This window comes from Saimiri boliviensis, chromosome 12 (genome assembly GCF_048565385.1).
Source record: "Saimiri boliviensis isolate mSaiBol1 chromosome 12, mSaiBol1.pri, whole genome shotgun sequence".
Taxonomy (NCBI): Eukaryota; Metazoa; Chordata; class Mammalia; order Primates; family Cebidae; genus Saimiri; species Saimiri boliviensis.
The window spans coordinates 112,950,062-112,969,489 of NC_133460.1; the positions used below are offsets into that span (position 1 = coordinate 112,950,062).

At 47.6% G+C, this 19,428-nt stretch overlaps 1 long non-coding RNA gene across 7 annotated transcripts in view; it reads right to left on the bottom strand.

The window, feature by feature from the left end:
* The window catches only part of LOC104650216 (uncharacterized), a 57,399-nt gene that overhangs the window by 21,232 nt on the left and 16,739 nt on the right, over positions 1 to 19,428 (bottom strand). For 2 of the 7 annotated variants that reach the window (XR_012512967.1, XR_012512973.1), the window contains exons 3-4: positions 13,796 to 13,851; positions 6,556 to 11,583 (exon numbers count right to left, since the gene is read on the bottom strand). This is a non-coding gene — a long non-coding RNA (uncharacterized LOC104650216). Of the gene's footprint in view, positions 1 to 6,555; positions 11,584 to 13,795; positions 13,852 to 19,428 lie in introns of those variants that run through there. The other 5 variants (XR_012512969.1, XR_012512971.1, XR_012512968.1 and 2 more) reach the window with 5 other exon arrangements.

Below are 19,428 nucleotides of genomic sequence, written 5' to 3' on the forward strand. Positions count from 1 at the left end.
ACTGTTAATGAGCAGGACGGGTGGCGGCTGCAAGGGCATCCAGCCCCACTGGCCTCCAGACCCGCGCACGCAGCCTGGGCCCCGCACCAGCCAGGTCTGGTTCCGTCCGTGAGATCTGACTCAGACTCAGACCAGGTCCTGCCCAATGACATTCAGCCAAAGCCACCCACCTGAAACATCCCCCAGGACGTGGGCAGGTGTCACCCCGGGAGCAGAGATGGTGGAAAGCCAGGCTGCACGTATCGGGACCCAGAGCTTCACGAGGCTGCACTAAACTAGTGCGGGCTGATCCCAATTAAAATATTTACCTGGCTTAGTATCTTCCACACAGCCACTTGCTTCTACGCTGTCCGTGCATAGAAGAATTATCTGCAAGTATTACACTACCTCAAAGAATTACCGCAAATAAATATTACAGAGAAGGGTTAAAAGCTGGTGGGAGAGTTTTAAACTTTGTTACCACATATACCACAAAAAATAACCACATCTATAAAAATATCATTGTTTGCAAGTAGGAGCAATGTAACCTTTGCAGCCCTGAAGCTGGGGTACCTAGAGAGAGAATGACTTCTAAGTCGCCCTCCGGATTTCTGTGTGACCGTGCACCTTCACAATGGGTGCCATTTAAGCCCACAGAATCCAATCAATGTGTCAGTTAAATTGCTACTCATCTGTCGAGATTAAGCGTCCGACTATTACCTCAGATTTAGTAGAAGTCTTAGATACTGGCACATTTCACTGAAGCCATTAGTAACACCTGGAATCATTCACATTAGTTTAAGATCTGGCACCATAAATTCCCAGCCATTAATGATTATTCTGACTCCTCAGGATAAATGGCTTAACGTTTTTGATAATGAAAATATACATTCTGCAGTAGTTCCTTCTTAAACCCACATTACCTTTGTAATGTACTTCATGGCTGATTGTAACGGACGGCACCATAACTCTCCCAAGGAATTTTAGTGTGCTGTAAAGTATGGAAGAGCTGTTGCACGATTAATTTTTTTAAAAAAATTAACGAGCTATTTATTTAGCTGTTTACACTGGAAAATGTAATGACATCTCTTAATTGGCCTGATTGTCATGGCGGAGAAAAAGCATCTTGAGCCGTATAATTTCAGTCACTTTTCTTGTAAGTTCCAACACACAAGGCGTGCTCCACACAAAGGCAGGCGACAAACTTCTATTGGATATTATCAAAAATAACAGAAAAATATCATTGTGAGAGCCCAGGGTGTCAGCTTAGTTATAGCTGAGAGAGATTATTTAAATATCTCAAATAAATCTTTTCATTCCCAGCACATTCATCTCTTTTAAGTGCTCATTAAGGTAGGGGCGTGACAGCCTTGGAAAATGAAACACTAATTCTTTTTCTCTGAAGCCAGAGTGTTCTGCTCCCAAGGGCGGCTGTAGTTTAGGGGGATCACAGAACTAGGGCAGAGAGGGGTTCCTCTTCTGCATTTCATTCCAAAAAGTGATGTGGGGGGGGGGTGTTTGTTTGATGCCACTTTTCTTCCTGCTTATCTCTTGTGATCTATTAGATCTGAAGAAAGCGGATGTCAGTCTGTGGTGTTTGATAAACGGTCCTTGGAACGGGGCTGTGCCGACCTTAGCTCACCGCAGCTCAGCGTAATTTGCAGTCAGCCTGTCTTTGGTTGATTTAGACTAAGTTTTCCAAAGACCGAAGCTGAAGGATGGGGCTGGAGCTCCATGCTCTCCTTTTCCAATGCTAGGATTGTTTTTTAAGTGATAAAGAAACTCTGTCTAAAAACACATCCCAGCCCTAGTCCACAGCTAAACTCTAATAAATGTGCACATTTGGGTCGTACTGTTAAAAGCATGCATATTTCCGGACCCCTCAGAGAGAGGCAGTCAGAATTCCCTTAAACAATAAAGGTCCATAAAACAGGGCCTGGGAACTCATTAATGAACTTGGAAATGGTTATTGATCCACGTTAAGCCTATTTGCTTAAATTCAATGCAAAGTTTTGCATATGGTATCAGAAAATGATGCCCAGGAAGCTAGAGCATACGCTGGAGTCATGGGTGGCTGGGAGCCCTTCTGTCTGTGTAGACAGCCCTGCTCTGGGTGGCTTCCCTGAAGCTTAACTCACTCCCATCCCAGCCTCTGCTGCTTTTACCCAAGCCCAGCTCCTCACAGCTCAGAGACACACCTTGGATTACCATGAAAGCCCCAGCAGGACTCTCGTCAAGGCAGAACCCAGACCGCCAGTGCCTGTGCCCCATAAAGGGCAGAAAGAGAAGACGGAGACAAATTTCCAGCCACAAGGCTTACATGGAGCAGAAGAAAGGCTCCTGGTTTAACCTGCTAGAGGAGATGGACAGCACGAAAGAGGAAAAGTGAGAAAACGAAGAACCCCCAAACAGGGTGGGCGTCGCATAAAAAGGTGGAAAGATACTGAGATCACCTGCGGGAGAAGTACAAAGACAGGAAGACGAGAGACAGAAAGAGTTAAAGATCACTAAAGCATCACATAGAAGGTAACTGGGACAAGGACTGAAATTTGGGACCCTGGTGGAAACTGTACAAATAAGGTCTTATTGAAACATTAAGCCTGGAGTGTGCCATGGCCACTGGTGGGCATGCAATAAATAATAATTGATAATAATGAGGATACTCAAATTTCATTCCATGTTCCGTGGGAAGTTCCCCAGGGCAACACTGGAAGCATCCTCATGAGTCCCTGCGCCCACTCCTTTTTTCTGGTGGAGGAGCGGGCACGTGTGTCCCACTGGCCAGCCACGGCTGCTCCGTCAGGGCCCACAGAAGGCAGTGCCACAGGGATCACCACCCTGCTGAGCAGCATCTGTCCTCTGCACCGTTCCTGGTGAGGGAACAGGACAGGAGGGGCATCCCTGGACCTACCAAGGCCCCATGTGGAAAGGAGCCTGTGTCAACAGCCAGTGCAGCAGGGCAGGGCAGGAGCTGCCGAGGGTATGGAAGACTCCAGGGACAAGCGTGGCACAAGCCCGCGTCCGGATGCGGGGAGACAGCTACCAACTGCTTCCGCCTTGAAAGTGGACATTTCCAGACCTGCTGCGTCTCCCTGGAGCCAAAGCAGGTGGAAGCCTCGGAGGAGATGTGGCCACTCAGGGACCAGGGGGAAACCACAGAAAACCACTGCAGCCAAGTCCACCTGGGTCTGCCAGGGTGAGCCTGGAGACAGCCATGTGTCCTCACAGGAGGAGCCGGGACCCGGGAAAGACAGGAGAGGCAGGACGGCTAAGTGGCTGGAGTGAAGCCAAAATGAGGGGCCGGCAACACTTTATGAAGCTCCTTTTTGTGCTGTCCCTGTTCTGAGAGCAAGTGGAGAAGCTGCTTCTCCAGCTGACACTGGGATATTTTTAAACAGCACAAAATGACACATTATAAAAGCAAGAGTTTTAGTACAGAGTGGCGGAGACATATTCTGTTACCACAACTGAGCTTTTTTTAGTATGTCATTTTCTCAAGAAGGCACGTTTAAACCCAGGATGAATGGCAGGCCTTTCCCCACTCTCTGCCTAATTGTTTAACACAGACATATACACAAAACTACACACACTCGTGTACATAGACGTATACACATACGCATGTTTAGACAGACACATATAATTTGTTTTGCGTGTGCACACACATCATTTTATATTTTATGTGTGCACCATTTACATACACACACATATATATGTATACATATGTGGGTATACCTTTTAGCAACATACAGAGTGATTTTCCCTCTAGGTGATCCTTCCACAATCTCTGGAAAATAGGAAGGAAGGAGCTATTTGCATATGGAGCGATATTAACCCAGATGAATAGCGCTTTCAGCAGCAGGTGATCTTTTTAGACAGCGTGCCCTAGAATTTTTGGAAAGTGCAGAGAATTTGTAGAAATAATGATTATGAGGAAGGAAATGATGGGGGGGTGGATTGGTTCAATTTCTACTAATAAGTGCTTCATAATAGCTCAAAAAAATCTCTGTCAGGCCTCTGCCTCTTTCGAAATGCAAATGGCTGAGTGCCTGCTGCAAAGCTTGCTGTGTGCGATACACAGACAAGGGTAATATCTTCTCTGTGTCATTCCAAATGATATGGAAACAACTGAAAGCATCCCGGCTGTGGATAATTACGGAAGAATGACAGGCTGGTAATAAGTTCTCATTTAGGAATCTCTCACACTCGGGAGGCACAGGGACGGCCTGCACACCGTGATGCTGGAGTTGCACTGCCATCTGCATGAGTAAGCAGGTCTCGGAAAGGAATTTGGGGGAAACCGCACATGAAGATTTCAGACTCGAAACCCATAATTTTATTAACCTTGAAAACTAACCAGCATCTTAGCGAGACATGAAGCTGCAGCCCATCTGCAGCGGTGGGGAAGGCATGTGTGAGCTGCTCTTGCCTGCCCCAGTTCTGCTACCAGAAGGATGAAACCATGCCAGTTAGCTGGTCTGGTGCCCACCATGCAGCTAAAGCCTCGTGGGTGATCCTTTTCCTGAGAGCCTTGCTCTGTCAGGGTCCCGGGTGTTTTTAGGGTAGAAACAAACTCAACAGAAAGACTGTGGGAGTCTGTCAAGTTTATAGTAGATTCAGATTGGGAGCTTGGCATTATTGATGCATATTATTAATTATCAAAAAATGAGGGAGGAGGAATATTTAAAAACCGCAGTGACGTGCTGGGTGAGTGCCTGGCTGTGCTGAAGCAGGTTCCATTAGCCGTCACTCACTCCTGAGCACGCAGGGGACCGGAAGCCTCTTTCCATGTGGCACTTTGGCATTGGAGGGAAGCCTGGCGGCATCTCTATCCACAGGGGTGGGTGCTTCCCCTGGCCCCAGCATTAGCCATCAAGGAGCCCCTCTGAGCCCCAGCCCCTCAACCTCTGCTACACGGTGATCCTCAACCACAGACTATGCTGATGGCTGCATGGCTAATTGGGTAGAGGTAGAGGTGTGCAGAGAGCACCCTGCATTCTGGAACCTTCTGCTCACACTGGGCTCTGTGACCCTCTGCCCTGAACACCTGCCACTCATAGTTCTTCCCCAGTTTCTGCGTCTCTTCCAGGGCCTGGCTCCTTGAGGACAAGCACAGAGGGACCTGTCTGTGGCACCTTCCTAGGGCTTGGAGGGGTAGCAGGATATCTGTTGATTTAATGCAACGTTGATCTTCAAATGGCTGCTTTCCATCAGTCTGCCTTGCTTTAAAGCATGTGAAATCACTGTGTTCCCTCCCCTCCTATATCTGCTGTCAACAGAATTATCTTCAGACATTTAAATTTGGGGGGAGGAAACAGACACAGCCCTGGGTACATGCCATCTTACCATCATGCCATCACACCATCAGGCAAGAGTGCAGCGAGAGACGAAGGGTCACACTGGTGAGCCACATAGATGCCCTGTCCAGTTTTTGTTTTGTTTTGCTTTTATTTAATGGTCGTGATATGAAGAGATGACATCAAAATAGCATACTCACATGAATTCCCCTTTATTCCATGTCAGGTGCATTAGTAAATACGTTATTTTTTGGAACCCTACATAAAGTGAGTGGTACTATTATTACCATCCTACACATAATGAAACAGAGTCACCACGAAGTCAGGTGATGCCTATGCCCAGGGTGTCAGCCTTAACACATCTAGAGCTGGGATTCGAGCCCAGCCCTGATTCTGCCAAGCCCTGGGTTCTCTCTGTGCAGCCATGGGGTCCCAGGGAAGAGATGCTGTAATGGAAACATTAGAGGTCTTAGTAGCACTTAGGAAACTCCATGAAAATCGCAATGTTATGTGTGTTCAGGGGAGCATCCAAGAAGCTCCTTTACCATGTAGGGCACAGAAGGCCAGCTCATGGAGATAGGGACTTAGGGCTGGTGCCACGACTCCCTGTCTTAGTCCATTTTCATGCTGCTTATAAAGACATACCTGAGACTGGGCAATTTCCAAAGGAAAAAGGTTAAGTTGGACTTACAGTTCCACGTGGCTGGGGAAGCCTCTAATCATGGCAGAAGGTAAGGAGGAGCAAGTCCCATCTTACATGTATGGCAGCAGGCAAAGAAAGAGAGCTTGTGCAGGGAGCTCCCCTTATCACGGCCATCAGATCTCGTGAGACTCACTCACTCACTATCATGAGAGCAGCACAGGACAGACCCACCCCCATAATTCAATCGCCTCCCACCAGGTCCCTCCCACAACTCACGGGAATTCAAGATGAGATGTGGGTGAGGACACAGCCAAACCATATCACTCTCAGACCCGTATCCCCACCTGTGGCCTTTGCCATGGGACATGGGCTCAGTGAGGGAGCCTCCATCTGAATTTGAGTTTTTCTAGCCTCTCTCCTTTAAAAACAACTAAGTGAACAGGGAAAGTGGCCAAAATCCCTGTGTCCTCACTAGCTGCTCAGGCGAGCTGGATTAACCTGAGTTCCATCTTCCAGGTAATCCCATGGAAGGCTGACTTAGAAATACAAAATAGAAAAATTGGCACAAAAACTTCATGTACACTTGGATGGGCACAGAAGCACTAATTACTATGATTATTTTCAGTGATGGAGTCATGATAAAGCGCAATGATTTTATTTTACAGAAAACAAATCCTCTAGATGCAAAGTAACGATGTTTGGCTGGTTTTATGAATTTCTTAAAAGCAAATAAAATAAGGATAACCAAGTGGTTAAGGGAAGATCCTTGGAAATTTGACCCGGCCTTCTCCAGTAATTATTCTAATTATTCTTCTATTATTTAGGCCAAGAGCCAAAGGTTCCCAAGTGCGTAGAAAGTTAATAGCAGACTTGAAGTGAGAAGGGGAGGGCAAGCGAGCATATGTTCATTAAAGTCTGCTTTCACTTAAGGGTGTTGCATCAGGCAGGCTGCAGGCACCAATAATTTATCTTGAAGTATATTTATTCAGTGCAACAGGGAAATAATAAATTGTCCTAATTTCCCTTCCTGGCCCCAGAAGTGGCTGCCTCTTGCCTTCCCTCCCAACGACCCCACTGGGGTCAGTCTGTTGCCCATGCACTGAGTGAGCCCCAAATGTACTTGGAGGAAATGTTTCCAGTGGTGCCCCGTGTCTTCCAGCCAGCTGTGTCAGCATTCTTCAGCCAAGGTGTGTACTCCTGAGGGACTGCTCGTGGTTGGTGGGTGGAAGAGCTAATAAAAGAGACTCAGGGGGCAGGGACATGAATGGGGCTCGCACAGGCACGCCCCAGAGTGTCCAAGCCCGGGTGCTCTTGCACCAGCAAGTTCTTATTGAATGCCTGCTCCAAAACACAAAGCTGGCTTCTTGGGTCACATGGCTGAGCCCCATCAGACACAGGGCCAAGATCACTGTGGGCAGAAAGAAACCAAGACCTGCCTTGCTGTTTCTTTATAAGTTCCAGCATCCTTAGAACATCAGCCAGTTTTAGCAGTATGGTTCTGAAGGCACTCCAAAGCCTCTGCTGGGCACATCTTCTAGAAATTCACATGGTGCCTGTCCCCTTTGGATGGTTCTCTGGGAGGTTATGAGTAAAAGGCAAAGACATCCTTGGAGCGGCCAATGCAATGACCCCTTGGTGCCTCTGGAGCATGAATTAGCCCCAGATTCCTTACCTGCTACCCAAGCTAGCTGCGAGGAAGGGGAACAGAGAGCGGCAAGCTTTGATAGGAATTGTGGGTGACTGAAAAGCTGAAGACTGGCCTGAGGTGAGCCAAGATGTGTCAGAAGCCAGGGACCACAAAAAGGCATTGCTCCACCCAGACCCATACCCCAACACAGCCACACCCAGAGAGAAGCCACCCAGTGAGTGATGGCCGTGACCCAGCAGTTCAGCCAGGCTGCCCACCAAACACAGCCCGTGGGCTGCAGACTGGAGAGACTGGACCTGATCACCACGAGCTGCCCCTGCTTGTTCGTTAGGGGCCATCCAGACCCTCCCCAGCAAACAGCAGCCTTTGTTCATGAGCACAAATGCTCTTCCCATGCAGAAAGTCACACGCCCCAAATCCAGCCTGTGGCGCATTCAGGCTGGCCAGGCAGATGCAATAGGGTCCCAAGTCAAGGGATTTCTCGCACCTGCGTGGGTAAGGGTTACCTGTGATGAGCACTGCACCCCTTTACAGATGCAACTTTCGTTTTCCAGAGTCCAGTAGACCAAAAGGAGAATGAAGTCTGCATCAGCTGTTTTTTCCTGAACCCAGACCCTAGAATATATTTTTTCTAGAAGTTTCTGTATCATAGTATCGAAAGTCAGGGTTTCCTGACTCAATTATGTACAAACATTTCTTCCCTTGGAGTTCTTTAGTTTTCTGTGTTTGGGGGTCAGCGGGCAATGGGAGGGGTCTGAAGAGAACAGCCAGCCCCACATCCCTGGCACAGCTGGTCCCGGAGCCTGGGAAGACCATTGTGGTGACAAGGTGAGGGCATCAGTACCAGCCTGGGGTGGTTGAAGGGAGGTAGCCTAAGTCCCTGACCCCAGGCTTTCCCGTGCCATGTGATTGGTCAAGTTTTGTGGGGGTTTTCCCCTGCATTTGTAGTCTCTGTCGATTACTTTGGATATGGAAGTCCAGATAAACCAGGGGGCTGGTCTGGCAGGAAGGAAGCATGGTCCTCCCTCTGCCTGACAGCTCCACTTCATCCCCAGCCTCAGACCCTGAGACTCACATTTATTCATTTTGAGCAATGTGTTGTGCAGACAGCCTGTCGGCACTAGCCCTGCCCGAAATGTCTTCTTTAATCAAAATTCTGCTCCAAACGGCCCAGCTGATCAAGTGAAGTGGACTTTCCACAGGCTATTGACAATCTGTCTCCAGCATTATCTCATAAGTTTCCTTTTATTTTCTCTCCCAACCCAGATAGTCTTCACTTTGAACCATCGCTGCTGGACGAATTCGGATTTGATGCAACCTGCACGCTTTACATCTACCTTCTGGCTCTTTCTGCATTCTTCAAAAGCAACAGGAAAACTTAAAATTCAGAAGAAAACATGTTTAGATGACTCACCTCTTCCCCGAGTATGACTTATAAGGTCCACAGGGAAATGGATATTATTCCTCAAGGCAGCTGGCCTTGGAGACTGAGGCAGTGAGAACAGATCTGTAAGTGGGGGGAAGGCGGAAGTGTCATTTTAGGGGTAAGCATCCCTGGATGGATCTTTATGGACACAAGTCTTGTCTGTGAGGATAAAGGAAAGTAAACTCACTTATGCACAAGTAGATATTTGTGACAGACTCCTAGATGAACCTCAGCAAATAGGTCTAATCCTCCCCCCACCAGCTTTCACCTCATGAATTATTATATTTAGTTTATTCAGATACATTTTGGAGCTAGTCTTAGCATGTGGTACACACTCGGTAAATGCTTATGAATGAATCAATGGACTGACAGTTTTTTCTTCTGAAAAATGCAGAAGCTCCTGGCTGCTCTCTAAGGTTCCTACAAGCTGAAATCCTGGAGATTCCGATTTACAAACAAAGGGGGCAGAGGAGAGGCATGAGCACCTCTACAGCCAGCCTGAGCAAAGAGAGAGGCAGCCCTGCTCCCCAGAGAGTGGGCTGACATCCACCCTTTCCTGCAGCCTTGGCAGGAGAGGCGGTGCACGAAAGTGAGGGGAGGCAGCGCAGGGGAGCCTCAGCGATCAACTAGAAGGAATGTCAGGAAGGGGGCAAGGAGGCAAAGACAGCAAGTACCCATACCCCCAGCAGTGGCCCAGAGCAGATGGAGCAGACAATAGCCAAGTCCAGGATCCTAGGGAATTCCACAAAGTCGCCTACACTTCATTGAGGAGGGGAGCAAGATCGTATGGGCTCATTTTTATCTCCATGATGAGTACAGATCTGAACGGGAGATACAAGATGTGAACATTGGAAGCAACCACCATAGGATTCATTAAGTCAAGAGCAGACGTTATACCCATCATTGTTCCCCCAAAAAGGCGTGTAAACAGGAGCGTGTTAGACCGGTGGTTTTGTGGCAACCCTCATCAAATTGGAGCAAAAATGCTTCTGAGGCTGTTTGTGCATATCTTCATTCGTATTCCATCTCACTTCAAGAAGGAATTTGAGAAACTCAAACTCACAGGACCAGGGACGATGTGCAAATGCAAAGTTATCAAAATACGATCCTATGTAGTGAGAGAGTTGTGATAGGGGAAATCGCCTGCTTTTCTGCCTGCACCCTCTGGGCAGAACGTACATGAATTTTAACTTGTGATAAAGTTGAACAATGTTTTCATAATAAATGTAACCATTCCATGGGGTGATGGAGGAGCTCTGCTGATAAGTGGTTTCAGCTTGGGCTGCATGCTAAGTTTCTTTGACATAAAAGAAGGAAAGTAATGTGTCCAGTGAGCTAAGCACACTATTTAGATAATATTTATCGCTCTGGTTATGAGAAGCATTTCAATGTATGCTTCCCGACTGACATTGTAGCTATGCGTGTTTTAGTAAAGTTGAAATACTAAAACTCTTAGCAAAATAATGGAAAAGATCACTGATAAAAACTAATGGGTATCTTCACTCATTCCTCTAACATAATACTTATGTTAAATATTATTCCTCTAACAGTATTTGTTTACTGAACATCTATACAGACAAGGCCTGTGCATTACAACATTTAATGTGTCATAAAAAAGAAAGGCATGTTTTTAAAGTATACTATGAAAAATACACATGGGTAAGTATTATAGTGTCATCGCTGAATTGCAGAAGTACAATGTTAGTGGGTGATTTTAATTCATTTCTTTTCACTTTTTTAGGCTTTCTAAAATGTTCCATTATTGTAGATCTAGAAAAAAAAATCCATTTCACAGCACAATGTGATAGGCTTTCTATAAAAAAAAAATCATATGAACAGATATTTTAGTGAAGCCAAGAAAGGAGCAGGTCATTCAGCCTGAGAACACTGAATTCCCCCAGGTAAATGCGCTGCTTTAGGGATCCTTCCTCATTCCTAACAGGGAGCCCAATCAGACACTGGGTTTACTTTATAAGAGTCTGCATATTGCTAATAATGTTTCCATTACTTAGGCATGGAAATGATTCCTCAAGGATGCTCTAGTAATTCCTTTCCAAGACATGCTGTCTAAGCAGCACTCCACCTGCACCTAAAAGCAGCACTGTCTTGAAGGGTAGGGTAGAAAGCAAGAACATGGCAGTTGCCACTCTAGCCTCCACATCCACCCTGATCCATTGCAAAATAGTGCTGCAGAGAAGCTGAGCCTCTCCCTTACAGAGACAGTCCAGCTTGAACCCCCAGAGACCAGAGACCAGGTAAGATCTCAGTCCAGACTCAGCCACGTGTTATTATTGGCAAAATAATAGTAGCACTGCTGCTTTGCACCATGGTGAATTGAGTAGCACAGCTTGCTCCATGTCTTCTATCTCAGCTGCATTAAGCATGAGAAAAAGCCCTGGGTTGCCATCCCTCCCCAGGGGGAAATCTCTTCTGCCACAAAAGAAGGTGGAGGTGAGTAAATGTCATAATAAACACAGACCACATCACCTGGTTGCAAGGGCCAGCCCCGGGAAAGACAGAGTGGTGCAGCCACTGATCAATATTCCTCAGGATGAAGCCATCTGTCTTTCGTGGCACTCCTTTTGGGGAAACCCTGCAAAAATCCAAGGAGGGAATTAGAAATGAAATGTTATCATCTTCATTATCAGTGAAGTTGAGGATGTGTATTAGTTTGCATATAAGCATACCGGAGCAAGATTTTTCTTTACATTGCTCTGTTTTTTTTTTTCCCCCCATTCTTTACCTTCTAGGCTTGATCTGTTGTAGATATTCAAAAATAGATGAGGAAGAGCATCTTCGAAAAGCATCAGTAATTCTCCTACTAACTAGCAGAGTCAGAGCTCAACTTGGATTGGAGGAACGTCAGAGCCCTATGCTTCACCCTGGGTCTCCTGCTGATTCGTGGTAGGACTGTGCTGATCTTGGGTGGCTTTGCCTACCTGAGGTGCAGGGGACATGTCCCCTCCCTCTCCCTTCCAGTGCATGGGGACTGGAAATACCCTGGGGACCAGCAGCAGCTTCTCACACTTCCCTGTAATAAAGGGGTTATTTGGACATTGTCCCAGGAGATCACACACAGCAGGAGAGCAGAGGCAATTTATCAAGTCCACGAGGAAGAGCACACTCATTAGCATTTACCACTCCTCACCTACAGCATCCTTTCAGGAATAGATGGTCAAAGTATTGAGCATTGTTCAGATTTTACCTCCAAGGCCTAAGGAATGCGTGCAGAACTTTGAATGAAAGGGATGTAGGGAGGACTGATGGATAAATACTGGGTTTCTTGGGATTTTTTCTCCTGGTATCAACTGCTAGTTTTGCTGGTCCCTGCTTCCCAGAGCTTGTCCTCTACAGATAATGAAGGCCATTCCCCTTGTCTCATCTCAGTAATCTTGTCAGGGAGACCATCTCAGGCTCTCCTGCCAGAGACACGACAGTGCACACCATAGTGGCTGCCAGTGAGTCGCAGTCCCCCGTCCTGTGCCCCACACTTAGAGCTACACAAGCATTGCCAGCGCTGACGCTTCCGGGTTCACATGTGTCATAACAAGGGTGGGCGAAATGGAAACATCCTTATTTAGGGCAGAAATAACTGCCACAAGTGCAGTGCAGAGTTGGAGAGCTCAGAATATATTTCCATCCATTTAATAATTCTCCTCCTTGTGTGTGTTGTCTGGGAGGGCTGAGCGATCACCTACTCACTCTGTTGGTAGGAGACGTGGGATCTTCCCCACACTTTATTCCAGCCATCAGTCTATCTGCTTAGGCATTAAACTGGGCAATTATGGTTGCTGAGCAACCATAACTTTTGCATATGTGCCTCCTGTGGTTTTGTATGACAACCACAATGTTATGATAACAGGATTTTTTTCCAACCAAGATACTTCTTTATATGTAAATTTATGCTAGAATTGTGTATTTAAAAATTAGTTTTTATGAGTAATGAGCCTCAGGTTTGGCTGAGCTTCCCTCCTCCTTTAAAAGGTTTATGAAATCAAGTTCAGAAGTTCTGGGATTACAGAGATGGTGTGAAACAAGGTGCAGGCACTGACATCCAAGACAGCGGTTCATTCCTGGGGATGTTCTCAGGACAACACAGCCATCTGACTCTTGCTCACGTGCAAGGAATCACCCACTCGGCACCCGAGTTGCAGGTGCTCTGGGCCCTGCCTCAGCCCTGCTGCTGGGAGGGACAGGAGGTTGGGGCTGGAGGGTGTCTTACTGCTGCTTCTCTTCCCTCCATGGCTCTATTCCAGGCAGCTAACATTTTCCACGTGCCTTCTTGGTATTGGGAAGGAGAAAAGATATCCAGGCATAGTTCTCTCTCCAACCCAACTCTACTCTGCTCTCTGGACACTTAAGATCTCCAGGGAGGATGCCTAAATAACCCTCTTTATTCTGGGCAGTGTGAGAAACTCCCACTGGTCTCCGGGAGGTTTGTAACTGCTATGCACTAGAAGAGAAAGGAAATGTGTTCTCTGCAATCAGCAGGTTGAGCCACCCAAGATCAACACAGTCCTGCCATGAACTGGGGTTAAGGATAGGGTTCTGATGGCTTCCAACTCAAGTCCAGATCTGGCTCTGCCAGTTACTACCAGAATTCCTGCTGCTCTCCAAACCTCCACTTCCGTGTTTAAAAAGGACGACTGTCATCATCCTACCCACCTCTCAAGGAAGTTGTGACATTAGAGAAGGTGTGTGGAACACAGCAGTCTCTGTCTCTTCCAAATTTCCTTCTTCTGAACTTCATTCACTTGTGGTATAGAGAACGTGGATGGGATATAACACAAATTGTAAATACTTACTAAGTTGTTTCCAGGTTTCGAGGGGAATGCAAATCTTTCAAGTGAAAAATAAATACCTAAAATGAAGACAGAAAGCATGTTTACAGAGGAAAAAAAAACCACGTTGAAGTCATCCTGTATCACTTGGCTCCACTGTTTTCCTTTGCTTTATTATTTGACTGCACCAGTGAGAGAAGAGAGAGAGGAGAGGGACCCACAATTGGTTGGGAGGATTTGGTCAGAGAACTGCTCATAAATATTGATGAGCACATCGGTTTCACATTAACGTTTGATGAAATGTTTCATGGGCCTGAACCAGTTTCTCAGATTAAGAAAATCCCATCCACACCCACACACACCCCTTATTTTCTCTCCAAACTTTGGTTCGTGTTCCATAGACACAAGCATAGAACAGCTTTGAAATTGGCCTTTTCTTTTTCTCTTTATTCTCTTCTCTGTTACCTCTGTTGTGCCAGGGACTTCAGAGGCAATCTGATAGAGCCATGCAAGGATTCGGCCTCGCTGAAATCCAAGGATAGCAAAATATACAGGTTTTTCATGTTGAATTTTATCATCTGCACCTAATTATCAAAGTTCAGGATTACCATTTGGAGGGAATTGTTCAAAAACATCTGCTCTTCAAAATCTAAGCATTGCTAAAATTTCCCTCCCCCAGAATTTCTAAGGCAAGCCTTTCACAAAACAGAAGAAAATGGGGAGATTTCTCTTTCCTTGGTGGCGGAGGAGTTGGAGAGGGACTGGACCAATCAGCTTTGTGTCTCCTGCCTGTTGTCGCCAACCATCCCCGGCACCGGGGCTGACACAGCACAGCCTCGCCTTGGATGTTCGGCTGTTGAAACTGTTGGTGACAAACGCAAAATTCCAAAGAAAACCAAATCAAATTCTTCTGATTGAAAAGATGTGTGGACGACTCAGTGAAGGTTTTGAGTTCTGACCTACGCAAATGCTATTTAGAGAGGCAATAACAACTGAAACAGACACAGAGGAATGGGGCCCCTGCCTCGGGACTTGGAGATGGGGATGATCCTTGGAAAAGGAAAGCCGAATGGACCCAGGAAGAAAAGGCAGGAGGTTCACAGAAGGAGAATGAGCCCATTTCTACCAGATCACATGTCAGTCATGACCGAGGGTCTGGACCTGGCATCCTTTAAGAAACAAGAGAGTCGGGGCTCACCAATAGCTGCAGAAGAAACTCCCATCTCAGCAGAGACACTTTTCTCAAGAAAGACAAGAGCAGCCAGTGAAGCCAGGCCTCTCTCAGCCTGAGTACCTACCTGGGCAACCCAGCCCGAATCCATTAGGTCCTGGAAGGACTTCCCAGGGCACATGACAACAAGAAGTTCACCAGAACAAAGCAAGGAAAATGTACTCGAAAGAAGTGGCAATGCCTGCCCCTAGGTGGGCTTGAAATTGGTGTTTCAGTCTTCTGGAGGCAAATTGCATGGAGCTGAGTCTCTTTGTACAAAGGAAAGGTCTAGTCTCAGAAGTGGGAGGATGATTTGTTGAAAGCAGACTGGTTTCTCATAGCACATCTCCTTTCAGAGGGCAGAGACTCCTGGAGTCAGCTACAAGTCAGACACCAGAAAGGGCTTTTGACGTCCGAACACCACAAGGGTTCAACAAGCCCACACCCAACAAGCCCAAGCCCCATGTGACCAGCAAGGATGAAGTCAACCTTGCTTGACGCTGCTCTCTCTTCGTTCCACTGACACAATGTGCTCACTGCCGAGACATATTTTAAGAATAATTCTCAGCAAACTGACACAAGAACAGAAAGCCAAACACCGTATGTTCTCACTCGTAGGTGGGTATTGAACAACGAGAGAACACATGGACTCAGGGAGAGGAACATCACACACTGGGGGCAGCTGGGGGAGTAGGGGAGAGATAGCGGGGGCTGGGGAGGGAGGGGAGGGTGGGGACGGATAACATGGGGAGAAATGCCAGACATAGTATGTACCTAAAGTAAAATAAATAAATTTTTTTAAAAAGAATCATTTTAAAATTGCATATTAATTATCTAAACTGTGAAATACCTATGTGGGCTTTTAGATGTGTTTAAGTAAGCATGTCTACTTTCATTTCAGAAGGGAAGAAAATCTGGATGATGCAAAAGAGTTTTGTTTTTTTTTTTGAGGGGGGATTTTTGAGTCCCAACTCTTAACTCTTACTTGTGGACCGTACAGAGAAGTTAATGCTCCTTTTGTTTGCCAATAATAACACGTGGCTGAGTCTGGACTGAGTTCTTACCTGGTCTCTGGGGGTTCAGGCTGGACTGTCTCTGTAAGGGAGAGGCTCAGCTTATCTGTAGGTCCAACAGCTTTCTGGAGATGATTGACCTGCCCAGGGCTGTACGTGGCATGGCCCCTGTGCACGTGTGTGATCCAATTCACACCTAACTGCTCTGTATAATGCACAGTCCTGCACATAGCCTCATGCTGGTGTCACACAAGAAAAACCTCCAACAACCAACCAAGGGATGCAATAACACCTTTCAAACAGTTCGGAAGAGTCTTACATCAGTTTCCATCTATAAAGATGAAATCCTCCAGGACACCAAGCTCTTTCTTCTGGTCCCTCATTCATTTTCCTCTCCACTCAAGATGGTGTTATTTGACTGCTGTGGGAAGAACAGCAGAGCTAAAACAAGGTACCTGGGCAGAAGACCATTTCCTCCTTTCTAAAGAACAGGTTAAGCCAGCAGAGATAATGTCTCCTAATTTGCTTACAGTTTCTATAATATTAGACATTTCCACTGGCAAAAGTTGACTTTCCGTCAAAATCCAATGCCCGTGACATCAATTTGCTTCTACAAACAATTATCTTAAATAACCTGAACTTGTACATAGTATTTCTGTGGGAGATGATCAAATACTCAAAGATTTTTTTTCCCCCAATATTTTCATCCCTTGCTGGTCATAGACTTAAAAGCTTGAAATAGAATTTCGTCTTCTACCAATTTTTTTCCCATTTATGTTCAGGAAATATTGATTTTTTATAAAACTGGAGTTTTAATGGACCTTGAAATTAACATGGCTTTTATTTCTTTGCTATAACACCACCATCATTGATGATGTCACTATGTCTCCCAGAAAAACAATTGGCCAATGACTGGCATTTACAGTCTAGGCACTAGGGGAAAATAAACATTACTGTATTAGCTCATACATGGTTCCCCTACCCTAAAGGAATTATCCTGTTTCCAAGAAACAGTTAGACAACAACAACGGAAACTTTTTCTAAACCAAGTGAGCATGATCCTCTCAAAAAAGCAGCTTAAATCTCAGCCTGGAGTCCAGGATGTATCTAGGACATCACATTTTTCAAAAGCACCAAGTCAAATGTTTCTGATCTGCAGTGGGATTTGTCACTACCAGTTTCCAGCACGTTCCACACACAGCTTATCAGACTTCACACGCACTGACTGGATGCCGAGCGAGTGGCCCTCTCAGGATGACAATGGAAAGTAAGTGGAGGCGCAGACTGAGACAGACATTGCACCTGAGCGGTACGGCCGGTGCCGACCATCCGGCAGGCACGTGCTAACCCCGGCAGGGCTCCCAGCCCCAGGCAGAGGGGCCAGTGTGGAGGGGCTGAGGGCCGTGGGAAGCTGACTGCAAGAGTGAGTGACTCCATGTCTCCCACCATGGGTCTTAAGGCCACGGGCCCGAGGGGAGGAGAGACTCTCCTGTTGGTCAGGAAGGGAGGGCAGGACCTACCGGAGGAGGCTGCAGCTGCTGGGCTCAAGGAAGAAAGGAAGAAAACCCAGGGAAGATGCTGGGGAAGCCCACATTCCATGGACAAAAGGCAACTTCCTTACCTCGCCCGAAAGCCCTCCCCGGACCAGAGCCTGCTGTTTCCACCTCCTCAGGCTCCACTCTCCCCCATGCCAGGCCCCACCTCTAACCCTCTTGCAGCACCCTAGATCTGCTGCGTTTTCTCTCCTTAGATGTCTAGAGACTTTACAAGATCACTCTCCCTAGACCCTGACCATGCCATCCTCACCCACCCCCAACCTGCGAGGCCAACTCTATGCAGCCTTCAGGTCCCTGCTTCTAAGTAACTCCTCCCTGACCAGCCCGACACACACTGCCCCCACCATGTCTTGGATGCTGACCTCACCTTCATGTAGTCAGAGTCCCCTTGGAGCTGTCCCACCATCCAGACCCCCTGGAAGGGCCTGGCCCATCTTCACTGATCCATAGGTACAGGCTGTGCCTGAGCAAGGAATGAACAGAGAAGGCAGGCATGGGGATGCGACAGCTGGCTGGGAGCTTCCAGTGGAATTAGCAGTCAGAGAAGCAGCCATTTCTGGAGAGCACAGAGTCCCCAGGCCTGCTGGTACAGGAGGTGAGCTTGCACCCCCACACACGCTCCTCATCATCCCCTCAAACCCTCAGGCCCTGGCCTACTGGTCTGGCCTCCTAACTAGAGGGCCCTGGAGTCCAGGGCACCCAACCTCAGCCTCCCTGCTTGGAGAAGATGGAGCCCAGGCAATGCAAGAGCGCAGAGGTCCAAGCCGTCAAGTGTGTGAACATCAGAAGTGGTGTTAGATCTGCTGTGTGCGGAGCCCTGCCCACCAGTGACAAAGATGACAATCCTGCATTCAGCACCTCAGCCTACACAAGGCCCTGAAGAAGACTCAGGCCGCCCCTGCACAGCTGACAACCCCTAGCTTACTGCGGGGTCCCCATAGAAAAATTGGCCTACACTGAGCAGGGGAATCCCCCCATATGTCTGCAGTAGGTCGCCGAGGAGTCCTGCAGCCCGGGATGGGTGGGAAGGGCCACAGGGTGGTGGGCTGCAGTGCAGCGGGCAGCAAGGGCAGAGGGCTTGACGTGGCTTTGGAGCCACGGATGTCCACAGACCACTGCAGCCCCACAGGGGACAGTGCACACAGGCTAGCTCAGCTGGGCTCCCCGAAACTTGACCCAAGAGAGAACTCAGAGCCGGGAGGAGGTGGCATCTGGGCCTGACAGCTTCCTCTCGCTCATGAGACTGGCTGGGTGGGTCTGCAGCACGTGGAGGCACAGGGAGTCCTGTGGGGGCAGCATCTTTTATTAATCACACAGATGCAGAGTTGTGGGGCCCCCTTTCAAGGACAGCCCAAGTCTGGAGAAATGCCTCCCCAGAATGTAACAATTTCAAGGACAATTAAATCCAGAAACTGAACCACCACCCAGGTCGCTTGCACCCTCTGGCATTCTGGGGGGAAGAGCCTGAATCCGGCGGAAGCCATGTGCAGACTTCTGTCAGGCACCGTCCAGCATGGCGGCCAATGCCCAGCCCTCCCTGCACCGGCCCCACCGAGACAGGGTGCCCCAGTGTGGTCCCTGTCCCTACTGGGCAGCCATGGTCAGATCCACACGTCAAATGGGAAGTTGCAAGGAATGAGGGAGTGACCTGCCTAAGTCACCCAGCCAGCAGGCCCAGGAAATGGTTGCTATGACGACCCCCCATTGCCCGTGCTGTTGATTCATGCAAGGTCTCAGGAAAAACTGTCTTTCCATTTCCTGGTTAGGAGATGGAGGCCTTGGATCTTAGCCATGTGATCAGAGGCAAAGGTCTGGTTGAATTCAAACGAGGTAGGGAGGCCTGGTTGAATTTCCCTAACTGCATCTGCTGGGCCCCCA